Source organism: Lathyrus oleraceus, chromosome 3 (genome assembly GCF_024323335.1).
Source record: "Lathyrus oleraceus cultivar Zhongwan6 chromosome 3, CAAS_Psat_ZW6_1.0, whole genome shotgun sequence".
Classification (NCBI taxonomy): domain Eukaryota; kingdom Viridiplantae; phylum Streptophyta; class Magnoliopsida; order Fabales; family Fabaceae; genus Lathyrus; species Lathyrus oleraceus.
Genome location: NC_066581.1, coordinates 200,462,983 through 200,474,245, shown reverse-complemented (window position 1 = coordinate 200,474,245; position 11,263 = coordinate 200,462,983). Strand labels below are relative to the sequence as shown.

Below are 11,263 nucleotides of genomic sequence, written 5' to 3'. Positions count from 1 at the left end.
TTCCCCAGGAAGGTGTGGGCAATGATCATCTGGAAGTATCGGAAAGCAGGGTTGTGAATCTCGTTGGAGATCTGGGTTGAAGGGTCAGAACTACCTCCACATGTGATATCGCTCCAAAACTTCTCGACGTCTCGGCTCAGAAAGTAGCTCATGGGGAGCTCGGACGAAGCATCATAGGCAGTCTGGAAACAAAGCAAGTCGTCGAAACGCTTGTGGTTGAAGGTGTATTCTACCCCAAACAACCTGAAGTTAATGTATCCTCCATCACTGGCGTGACCAACATAAGGCTCGTAGTTAAGCGAGCTCAGGAACTCCAAAGCCAGGTTCCTGTAAGTCACGTGCATAGCATCTGTATATTCATCCCACTGTAACTGATTGCATAAGTGCCTGACACTAGGCTCAATGCCTAATGCCTCCATGCAACTCGAGTCGGGATATCTAGTAGGCAGCATCGGGCGCTGTGAAAGCATGGTGTAGCGCTGCTCTTGAACTGGGTCACAAAATATTACTAGCATAGTGTCAACATTCTCCATTCCTGAAAAGTCAGATTAGAAAAGAAGTCATGGGTTACCTCCCATACAGTGCTTGTTTGACGTCGTTAGCTTGACGATTCGAACTTTATATGTTAGAGGTAGGAACTGGAGGGTCGGTCAGAGTTTGGTCATGACATTATGTGGGTATGTCACCTCCTTGGTATTGCTTCAATCTTTGTCCATTTACCACGAATGGATTACAGGAGTTGTTCCGGATTTCAACTGCTCAGAATTTCAGGATTTTGGACACCTCAAAGGGGCCTGTCCATTTCAAACGCAGCTTACTTGGAAAAAGACGTAATCTCGAATTGAAGAGAAGAACAAAGTTTCCTATATTAAATTCCTTTTTCACGATCCTCTTGTCGTGCCAAGCTTTGGTTCTCTCCTTGTATATAACGGCATTCTCGTAAGCGTTATGGCGAAGTTCCTCCAATTTGTGAATATCAAGGATTCGCTTCTCGCCAGATGCTAAGTAATCCAAATTTAGGGTATTGATTGTGTTTGAGTTCAAAAGGTAAGTGACATGACTTCCCGTAGACCAAATGGTACGGTGTAGTTCCAATGGGGGTCTTGTAAGCAGTTCTGTAAGCCCGCAGTGCTTCTGTTAGCTTTTCAGACCAATCTTGGATGTTCTTCAAAGGCATTTCGTCACGTCTTGAGATGTTTCCAGCGCGCTGGCACCGGTCACATCGGATAATATAAGCATGGATATCACGCCATAATGTCGGCCAATAAAGACCAACTCGAAGGATCTTAGCGTATGTCTTGGATGTGCTTGAATGTCCACCATAGGGTGAAGAATGGCAATGCTCTATGATGTTTCTGACTTCTTCTTCCGGGACGCAACGTCGAAATATGTTATCAGTTCCTCTTTTGAAAAGGAGTGGTTCGTCCCAATAGAAGTGTCTTATATCTTTAAAGAACTTCTTCTTCTGTTGATAGTTGAGGTCAGGTGGTATGATATCAGCGGCTAAATAGTTTACAAAATCAGCGTACTATGGTACTTTGCTAATTTCTGAAATCTTCCCAAGGTTGTCTCTGTCAGGTTCAAGGGGAGTGGTATCTATCTTAGCTACTAGTCTATCATAGGTGAAGTCATCATTTATAGGTAAATGATCTGGATTTAAATGCTCTAATCTGGAAAGATGGTCAGCAACTACGTTTTCTGTTCCTTTTTTGTCTCTAATGTCTAAGTCGAATTCTTGTAGCAAAAGGATCCACCTGAGTAATCTAGGTTTTGCATCCTTTTTGCTCAGAAGGTAACGAATAGCTGCATGGTCTGTATAGACTATAATCTTAGATCCTACAAGGTAAGACCTAAATTTATCGATTGCGAAAACTACATCTAGGAGTTCCTTCTCTGTTGTTGTATAATTTAATTGAGCGGCATCTAGGGTTCTAATAGCGTAGTATATTATGTGTAGTTTCTTATCTTTTCTTTGCCCTAAAACAGCTCCTATAGCGAAATCGCTAGCATCACACATTATTTCAAAGGGTTTAGTCCAATCCGGGGTTTGTAGAATGGGTGCTGAGATTAATGCTTGTTTTAACTGGTTAAAGGATTTGATGCATTTCTCGTCGAAAATAAACTCGATGTCTTTCATCAGGAGGCCGGTCAGGGGTTTTGTTATTTTAGAGAAGTCTTTTATAAAGCGTCGGTAGAAACCGCTGTGCCCAAGGAAACTACGGATTTCTCTAACTGTCTTAGGAGGTTTAAGGTTTTCTATAACTTCTATTTTTGCTTTATCGACCTCAATGCCTCTTTCAAATATTATGTGTCCTAACAATATGCCTTCTTTGACCATAAAGTGGCATTTCTCCCAGTTTAACACTAGGTTAACTTCTATGCATCTCTCTAGGATTTTCTCAAGGTTAATAAGGCAGTCTTCAAAGTCTAATCCACACACCGAGAAGTCGTCCATGAATACTTGCATGATTCTATTGAGATAATCTGCAAAGATTGACATCATACAACATTGGAAAGTAGCTGGCGCATTACAAAGTCCAAACGACATTCGTCTGTAAGCAAACGTTCCGTAGGGACAAGTAAAGGTTGTTTTCTCTTGATCCTCGGGGTGAATGGGTATTTGGAAAAATCCAGAATATCCATCAAGATAACAAAAGTAAGAGTGTCTGGCAAGACGCTCAAGCATTTGATCTATGAATGGAAGGGGGAAGTGGTCTTTCCTAGTTTCCTTATTTAGCTTTATATAGTCTATGCACATACACCATCCGCCTTCTATGCGTTTAGCGACATGCTCTCCCTTTTCGTTCTACACAACTGTGATGCCTCCCTTCTTGGGTATCACATGTATAGGACTTACCCACTTACTATCAGAGATCTGATAGATTATACTAGCTTTCAGTAGTTTAAGGACTTCCTTCTTCACCACCTTGCTCATCACAGGGTTAATTCGTCTCTGATGTTCTCTGGAAGGTTTTGAATCCTCCTCTAGTGAGATCCGGTGCATACACACGGATGGGCTAATAACTTTTAAATCAGAGATGTGTACCCTAAGGCAGAGGGGTATTTTCTTAAAACATTCAAGAGTCAATTCGTCTCGTCTTGGTTTAAGGTGGCACTAACTATCACTGGGCGGTTCATTTCTTCATCCAAAAACATATATCTTAGGTTCTTGGGTAGTTCCTTAAGTTTTTGGGCTGGTTTTTGAGAATTAGGTGAAGGGTATGGAGTAAGATACAAACATTCGTGAGGTTCCGTTTCATCTAACTCGTCATCCTTTTCATTCGGATTTGAAAATGGTTTGATCTTAGGTTCTCCTCGATCAAATTCTCTTATGCACTCATCTATGATATCGATCGCATAACATGCGTCTCCTAGAATTGGTGCCATCAGGAATTTCGAAAGAATGAACTCGATCTTTTCGTCCCCTACTTCGAAGGTTAATTTCCCTCTTTTGACATCTATTATAGCTCCGGCTGTTGATAAGAATGGTCTACCTAGAAGGATAGGGATATCTTCGTCTTCTTTTATATCCATGACCACAAAGTCTGTTGGGATATAAAGTTGACCGATCCTAATTGGGATGTCTTCTAAAATGCCTACAGGATACTTAACAGACCTATCGGCTAATTGAAGGGACATCTTAGTTGGTTGTAACTCTCCTAAGTTTAGCCTCTTACATACAACTAAGGGCATTAAACTTACACTAGCGCCTAAGTCTAGGAAAGCTTTGTCGATCACATAGTTTCCTAGAATGAAAGGTATAGAAAAACTGCCAGGGTCTTTCTCCTTCTTAGCAAGTTTATCCTCAGAAATAGAGTTGCATTCCAAGGGTTTTGGATCGTCGAGCCTACGCTTGTTAGTTAAGATGTCTTTGAGAAATTTGGCGTAAGACGGAATTTGGGTGATAGCTTCGGTGAAAGGAATCTCTACATGAAGCTTTTCTATCACTTTTATAAATTTTTGATATTGGTTGTTGACTTTGGTTTGTTTAAGTCTTTGTGGATACGAGATTGGTGGTTTGTACGGGGGCGGTGGTTTGTAAGTTTTATCCTTGGCTTCACCTTCTAGGTTGGTTTGTTTCTCGGATTCCTCCGATTCCTCTTCTTAGTTGTTAGAAGTTTTGGACTCGCTCATTGCTGGGTTCTTAGGCCCTTCGTAAGCGGTCCCACTTCATAACGAGATAGCGTTAGCTTGCCCTCGAGGGTTTGGTTGAGGTTGTCCAGGAAATTGGCCTCCAGGTGTAGTTTGTGGGGCTTGGTTTTGTGCTACCTGTGAGATCTGGGTTTCAAGTTGTGAGTGATTATCTGATCAACCTTGGTTCCTAATTGCGTTATAAGTTCGTTTACGTGAATGTTTTGGTTTAGGAATTCTTTATTTCACTGAGTCTGGCCCGATATAAAGCTTTCCATGATCTTCTCAAGGTTAGACTTCTGGGGCACAACTTGCATAGGTTGATTTGGTTTTTGGGCTTGATAACCTTGCGGTCTCTGGGGTGCATTATTTTGGATAGGGGTATGGTTTCTATAAGAGAAATTTGGATGATTCTTCCATCTAGGGTTGTAAGTGATTGAAAACGGGTTACCTTGGGCGTAATTCACTTGGTCGGTGTTTAGTTCGTTTAAAAGCTTACACTCCGCCGATTCGTGTCCTTTAGATCCACAGAGTTTTCACTTTATGTGGACTACTGCTACGGTGTTAGTGTTTGTAGACATATGTTCGATCCTAAGGGCTAAAGCGTCCATTTTCGCCTGCATCATGTCTAGAGAGCTTACCTCATGTATTCCACCTTGGGTCTCCTTTTTCTCTATTGATGCTCGTTCAGTTCCCCATTGATAATGATTTTGGGCCATATCTTCAATTAGGTCACAAGCTTCTGGATAAGGTTTGTTCATCAGCGCGTCACCTGCGGCAGTGTCGATGCTCATCTTGGTATTATAATGGAGTCCATTGTAGAAGGTATGAACGATCAGCCATTGTTCTAGGCCATGGTGTGGGCAGACTCTTAATAGCTCTTTATATCTCTCCCAAGCTTCGAAAAGCGATTCTCCCTGGTTTTGAGCAAATCTAGTTATTTGGTTTCGAAGAACAACAGTCTTGCTAGGGGGGAAATATCTAGCAATGAATACTCTCCTAAGGTCTTCCCAAGTAGTTATTGAATTAGCTGGAAGTGAATCTAGCCATGAACGTGCTCTATCCCTGAGGGCGAAAGGAAATAATCTTAAACGGATCGCATCGGGTGAAGCGCCGTTAGATTTAAAGGTGTCGGCTAGTTGGATAAAAACTTTTAAATGTTGATTCGGGTTCTCGGTTGCGAGACCTGCATATTGGTTTTGTTGCACTAATTGCAACAAATACGGTTTTAGTTCGAAATTATTAGCAGGTATAAGGGGGTTTACTATACTCGAACTAGGTTCCTCATCAGAGGGTTGGGCAAATTCCTTAAGAGGTCACCTATCGCGATTCTCGGCCATAGCTTTCTTAATTCGGATGAGTAAGAGGCGTGTATGAGTATAACTTTCGGGTTCCGCTAAAGGATCTACTAAATTTCCGGTACTACGGGTTCTTCACATTTACCGGCTAATAATGCCTTAGTCTATATGGTGTAACAACAGGGTATGAAATTTGACGAAGTTGGTCCCCGGCAATGGCGCCAAAAACTTGATCGCTTGTATTCGCAAGTGCACGAATAACGTCAAAGTAATATAAAAGAATATTGATCCCACATAGACCAATCGTCAATCTATCGAATACTATCGTTACAGTGTTTATCTAAGGCGGTATAAAAGAGATATTGGGTTTGCAAAATGATGGTAAATAATAAATGCAGGTAAAGACAGGTTAAATGTAATTCACGTCAGTTAAGTGATATTTCGATTGTCTAAATAGAACTACTTATGAGGCAATATTTTCTACTCTTGAAAAGAATCCATTTAACAGGAATTGTCGCTTTCGCGTATTCAGAACCGAGTTTACCCTTAAATTAAGGCCTTTTATTGTCACTTATAAAAGGTGCGCAGAATGCTAAAGTAGTAAACCTATTTTTAAGAAGTGAGACTCGTAAACTTAGTTGAAAAATGATTTTGATTTGGAAGGTTTACCCAAGGAGTTTACTTATTTTAAACCTATCAACGCGTCCGAAAACAATTCCAAAAAATAGTTTTTCCTTAAGGTGATAAAGATTCCTAGTTACTTGCCAGGGAGCTCTCGCACTCCTCGAATAATTAAAACTAACCAAGTTTGTTTTAGAAAACTCAAGTTAAAAATCAAAACAGCCTTTAAAGTATTTCTATTGATTTCAATATGTGAAACATTACTTTAACCACGACCCTTACATTCTAACCTTTAAAATATTTAGCCAGAAATGGTAACACAAACGAACATAACGGCGTTAATCATGATGAAAAGTTTGTTTTAAAATGCGAGGCGTAAAGAGCGAGTAAAGTGCGTAAAATAAATAAAGTAAAGCGAGTGCGGAAAATAAATAAAATAAAGCGAGTGCGGAAAATAAATAAAGTAAAAGCGATGCGGGAAATAAATAAGATAAAAGCGATGCGGGAAATAAATAAAGTAAAAGCGATGCGGGAAATAAATAAAATAAAAGAGATGCGGGAAATAAATAAAATAAAAGCGATGCGGGAAATAAATAAAATAAAAGCGATGCGGGAAATAAATAAAATAAAAGCGATAAATAAGAACCTGCTCCAAACGGAGGCTTCGATTCTGGTACAAAAATAAACCTCCGACTTCTGAAGCTAAAGACGACAACAACTCAAAGTGACCCAACTCAATCTCACAAAGGTGCGATAACCCCCCGATGTGACGGATTATCGCTATTACAAATAATGATTATATGCTTAGTGTTGTAAAACTAAGTTGGATGTTAGAAAACGAAATGAAATGACCTATTTATAGAGATTCTCAGCAGTTTGTAAAGACCATGGTGCCCTCCAACTTCTCCTTAGTGGGCTTTAGTGGGAACGTGATTTCCAAAGGTGGCGCCCGCCATCCCTTCATGGCGCCCGCCATGTGTGTAAATGGGGTGAGTCATGGGAACGTGGCGGTTACTTCCTAGTTGAGGGCTGGTGACTCATGGCTTCCCCTATAACGGCCGCCATGTGCAATGCCATGTGTGTAATTTCGCCGAAAAACCCTAATTTTAGGTCTTTTTGCTTCGTTTCTTCCAAAAGAGTCTGAATGTGCTAAATATATGAAAACAAGAGAAAAGAGAGCATAATACAAATAAAATGATAATAAAGTCCTATTAAACATGTGAAATTCGAGTCAAAAACACGATGTAATTCGGTGTGATCAGTCACGAGCATGGAGTCTGGGTAAGAACCATCCCAAAGGAGTGAACTAAGGATAAAAACCTGTAGATCATGTTCTAAAACGTTCCCAGAGTCTTAATTCCATCTATCGGATATTACAGGTTAGGATGACTGACTCATCAACCCATAATATTCTCAAGAGAAACTCGTCTGAGTGTAGTATCGTGTAACAACTGTTATCAAGTCTACACTTGAACAGTCTTTGCACTACGTCCTAAATAGGCCAAGAAGGGTTAAACGTTCTACGGTCCTCAGCTTCTCGGATCCCAAATCAGAGATAATAATGCCTAACCACAAATAACTTGTGTGACATTCCTAACTCCAAAATGGTCTCCACTGAGTAGATGGGTCTCAAGCCAACTTGTTAAGGACTACTCCACACAAGTCGAACATGACTATACCATCCTCCTATCTTAATTGCACTCAAGTTCGAGTTAGAACTTATCTCACCACTCAGAGATCACCAAGCACAACAAGCAGATTATATCATACAAACAAATATACATACATCAAATATACAATTATGTACACACAAAAAAGTAGGCTAAACCCACTGGAGACTAATCCCCAGCAGAGTCGCCACTTAATTTCTGTAGTGGTAAATTCATGACCATCAAGCTATGGAATAGCTAGACGTCAATTAAACCAGAGTCGCCACCGCACTTTTATTGTTTCCAAGGGAAAGGGGAAAAGTACGAACAAAACCCAAAAAAATAAGAAGTTTTCAAATCAAAACTAATAAAATGCCAGAGATTACAGGTAAGGGGGTTGGTTACACAGAGGGAAGGTGTTAGCACCCAAAGTGTTCTAGGTACTCCTAGGGAGCCCTTTTTGTGTGCATATGTGTTTTTGTACAAATTATGTTTACAATAAAATGGAGTGTAGGGATGAGAAAAGAATTCATTAATTATATTTTTGTGTTTGACAAGACCTTTGGACTTTGGCCTACTTACCAACATAAAAATGAGGGATCAAAATCTCGTAGTTCGTGGTATCAATTTCAAAGTGAGTGCATTGCTTTTAATAAAAATTTAAGTTTTGCAAAGGCACAAGGGCCTAAAAATGGTTTAAATGAGTGTTAGTTCTTTTAGCTTTTGAAATTTTAAGTCAAGTATAGTTAAGTTTATTTACAAGTTTGATTTAGAAAAAGTTTGAAAATGCAATGGCATAAGGCCAAGGTTTCTAATTTGCAATATGGTCAAAGTTTAGAAAACAGACACTAGCAAAGAAGATTTTTAAAAGAGGGAGAGATTTTTGAAATTAAAGAAGTGGGTAGGATATGAAGAGACTAATCCTAAGCATAAATTTAAAAGTTAAGAGTTGAAAAGATTTGACCAATGAGCTGCAATCCAATAGACAAGAATGTCATATAGAAACTCAATTTTCCCTTTGACTTTAGAATCAAGCAATATCAATACACAAATAGCAAGATGAAGAGCAAGGCATCAAATAAAGATAGCCACATCCAAGCTTAGAAACTCCATGATCTTCCTCATAATTGCCCATGTATCAGATGACTTCAAAGATGGCATTAGGCATTGGTTCAAAATAACAACTTCACTATAATCATGTTGCAGATGAACTCAAATTAATCTTCAATATTGTATCAAATGAATGTTCACTTCACAAGCACTTGGTTTCATGAAAGTTAGCATTGGCCAAGTCCTTTGCATAGGGAGTGTTGCCTAAATTCTAAGTCCAAAAGTCTCAGATCCAACCAACAGTCCACACAAGATGTTTTTTAGAGTTTTTTGTTCTTATTATGTACATTAAGGTCAAAAGACCCCACAAACAAACAAGTATATACCAACACAATATATCACAAAATATGGTCCAAGTGGACAAAGTAAAAATGACATTAAAGTAAACAACTTGAATGGTATGAATAATGGCAAATGAATAAGGCCTAAAATTAAAGTGCATTAAAAGTAAATGACTTGAAATTAAAGATTAGTTGTTAGTGGATTAGAAGTTAATATTGCTTTTGCTTTGCTTTTGTTTAAGTCATTCTTTGGAGAACACTCAACCCGCTTATCACAAGCATGAATCCTTGAACCAAGACATCTTCCCAAGGAAAGAAAAAAGGCCAAGTTTTCACACAATACCATGAAAGAGGGGATACTTACAATCTCACTAACTAGAATGTTATGCCTTTTGTGTCACAAATTTAGCGTTATGTTAAGCAATCGTAATTGGACTTATGTAGAAGTCACAACTATTTGAGGTCGGGCAATAGAATTTTGGTGTTAATGCATGTTAGAGACATAATATAATGGACTATGCTCATGAAACATACCACATACAAAAAGAATATGCAAAGTGGGGGACCTAATCTCATCCATACTTATGTTGATTTTGCAATCAACTAGCCTTAGGATATAGAGATATTATAGGTCCATGACATGAATGAATAAAGAAGGGGAATGAGATGAAGAGGGAGAGGAAATGGATCAAACATAAATTGGTCAAAGGAGGACTTTTACCAAATTAAGATCATTCATTCATTTTGGGAGATGGAATGTACATTCCATCAATCCCCTAAATCCAATGATCTTAACCTAGCAAAGTCAAATCAACCTTGACCAAGGCCCAACAACACAAGTCAAACTCACAAAGTCAATTAAAATGGCTCTACACAATTTATTTGGCATTTAATCAATTAAAAATAATAAAAATATGCATTAAATTAAATTATGGTTGGTCAATTTCCTAAAACCTCATCAAAACACCAAAGAAATGGCCATGAGATTTATCATAGGTCAAACAAGGTCAAAAGACCTTGGAGAAAAAAATCAGAATTTTTGGAGACTTAAAAGTATTTTTAAACAATTAAAAATATTCACAAAATTAATTAAATCATGAAAAATATTAATAATGATCCAAAAAATAATTTTAATTCAGAAAATGAGAGAGGATTTTATTTAAATTTTTTTTGGTGAAACTCTCATATTTTTTGGATCAATATTAAATTTAATATGAATTAATGAAAATAAAACAAATAAAATGAAAATAAATTAATCAGAAAAAGCATGGACGGGTTGATCTCCCTCATTAACTGAGGTGGCAAATCAAGTGGATGAAAACACGCGTTCCATAATACACTTGAGTCAGCGCGCCATACCAATAGTATTCAAAAGGAACGCTCAAGATTTAAACAAATTGAACTGATCATGTGGCTCTGGACCATGCCACCTCATTGCCGGAGCAAAGCGCCGATCATCTTCTCAAGCGACCTTGGCCGGACTGGTCCACTCATCACCATCAAAAAAAATGAAAAAGAAGGACATGATCTTAAAGAGAAAATGGCGTTGATCACGAATCTGACCTCAATTCAACCTAACTCCAAGTATATTGAGAGATACATGGAGTTGAAATTTGAGATACATGAACTGAGTTGCTTCGATTTGACCTTAAAGCAACTCAATCTTCTTGCCTACATTGGTAGGACTTGAGACAACCAAGGATCTAAGAGAATTGATGAGAAATGAGAGAGAATCGAAGAGAAGAAAAAATCTGGAAAATACCTTTAATGTTGTGCAGAACTTGATCTCTCTTGCTTCAATTCGTGCTTGATCTTGCTTAGGAAGCTTGCATAAGTGGCTTAGGATTGGTACAAAGCTTTGGATCCTAGAGTTTTTGAATCTCCAAACAGTGAGATTCAAACTCAATTTTCAAATGAAAATTCTCAGGTTTTCCTTTCAAATGTGAAGGTTTCAAGTGTGGGAGGCAAAGCTGGCGTGCAAGGGTCCTTATTTCTGATGCCAAGGGCTCTTATTTATAGCCAATTATAATGTTATTTGCACCTTCCAAAAAAATTCCAAATTTGGCAAATGCATGATGCATGCTTGCATGGGCGTGTACAGGCCCATGAAGTTACTCAATTAAGTCCATAAGTAAGTGAAATTGAGTCTGAAAGTGGACTGGGATGCAAGGCA

At 38.6% G+C, this 11,263-nt stretch overlaps 1 non-coding gene across 1 annotated transcript; it reads left to right on the top strand.

The window, feature by feature from the left end:
* Positions 1–4,980: 4,980 nt before the first annotated feature.
* On the top strand, positions 4,981–5,087 carry LOC127133417 (small nucleolar RNA R71). The gene has a single exon (XR_007807394.1). It is a non-coding gene; the product is annotated as a small nucleolar RNA R71 (small nucleolar RNA).
* Positions 5,088–11,263: the final 6,176 nt, after the last annotated feature.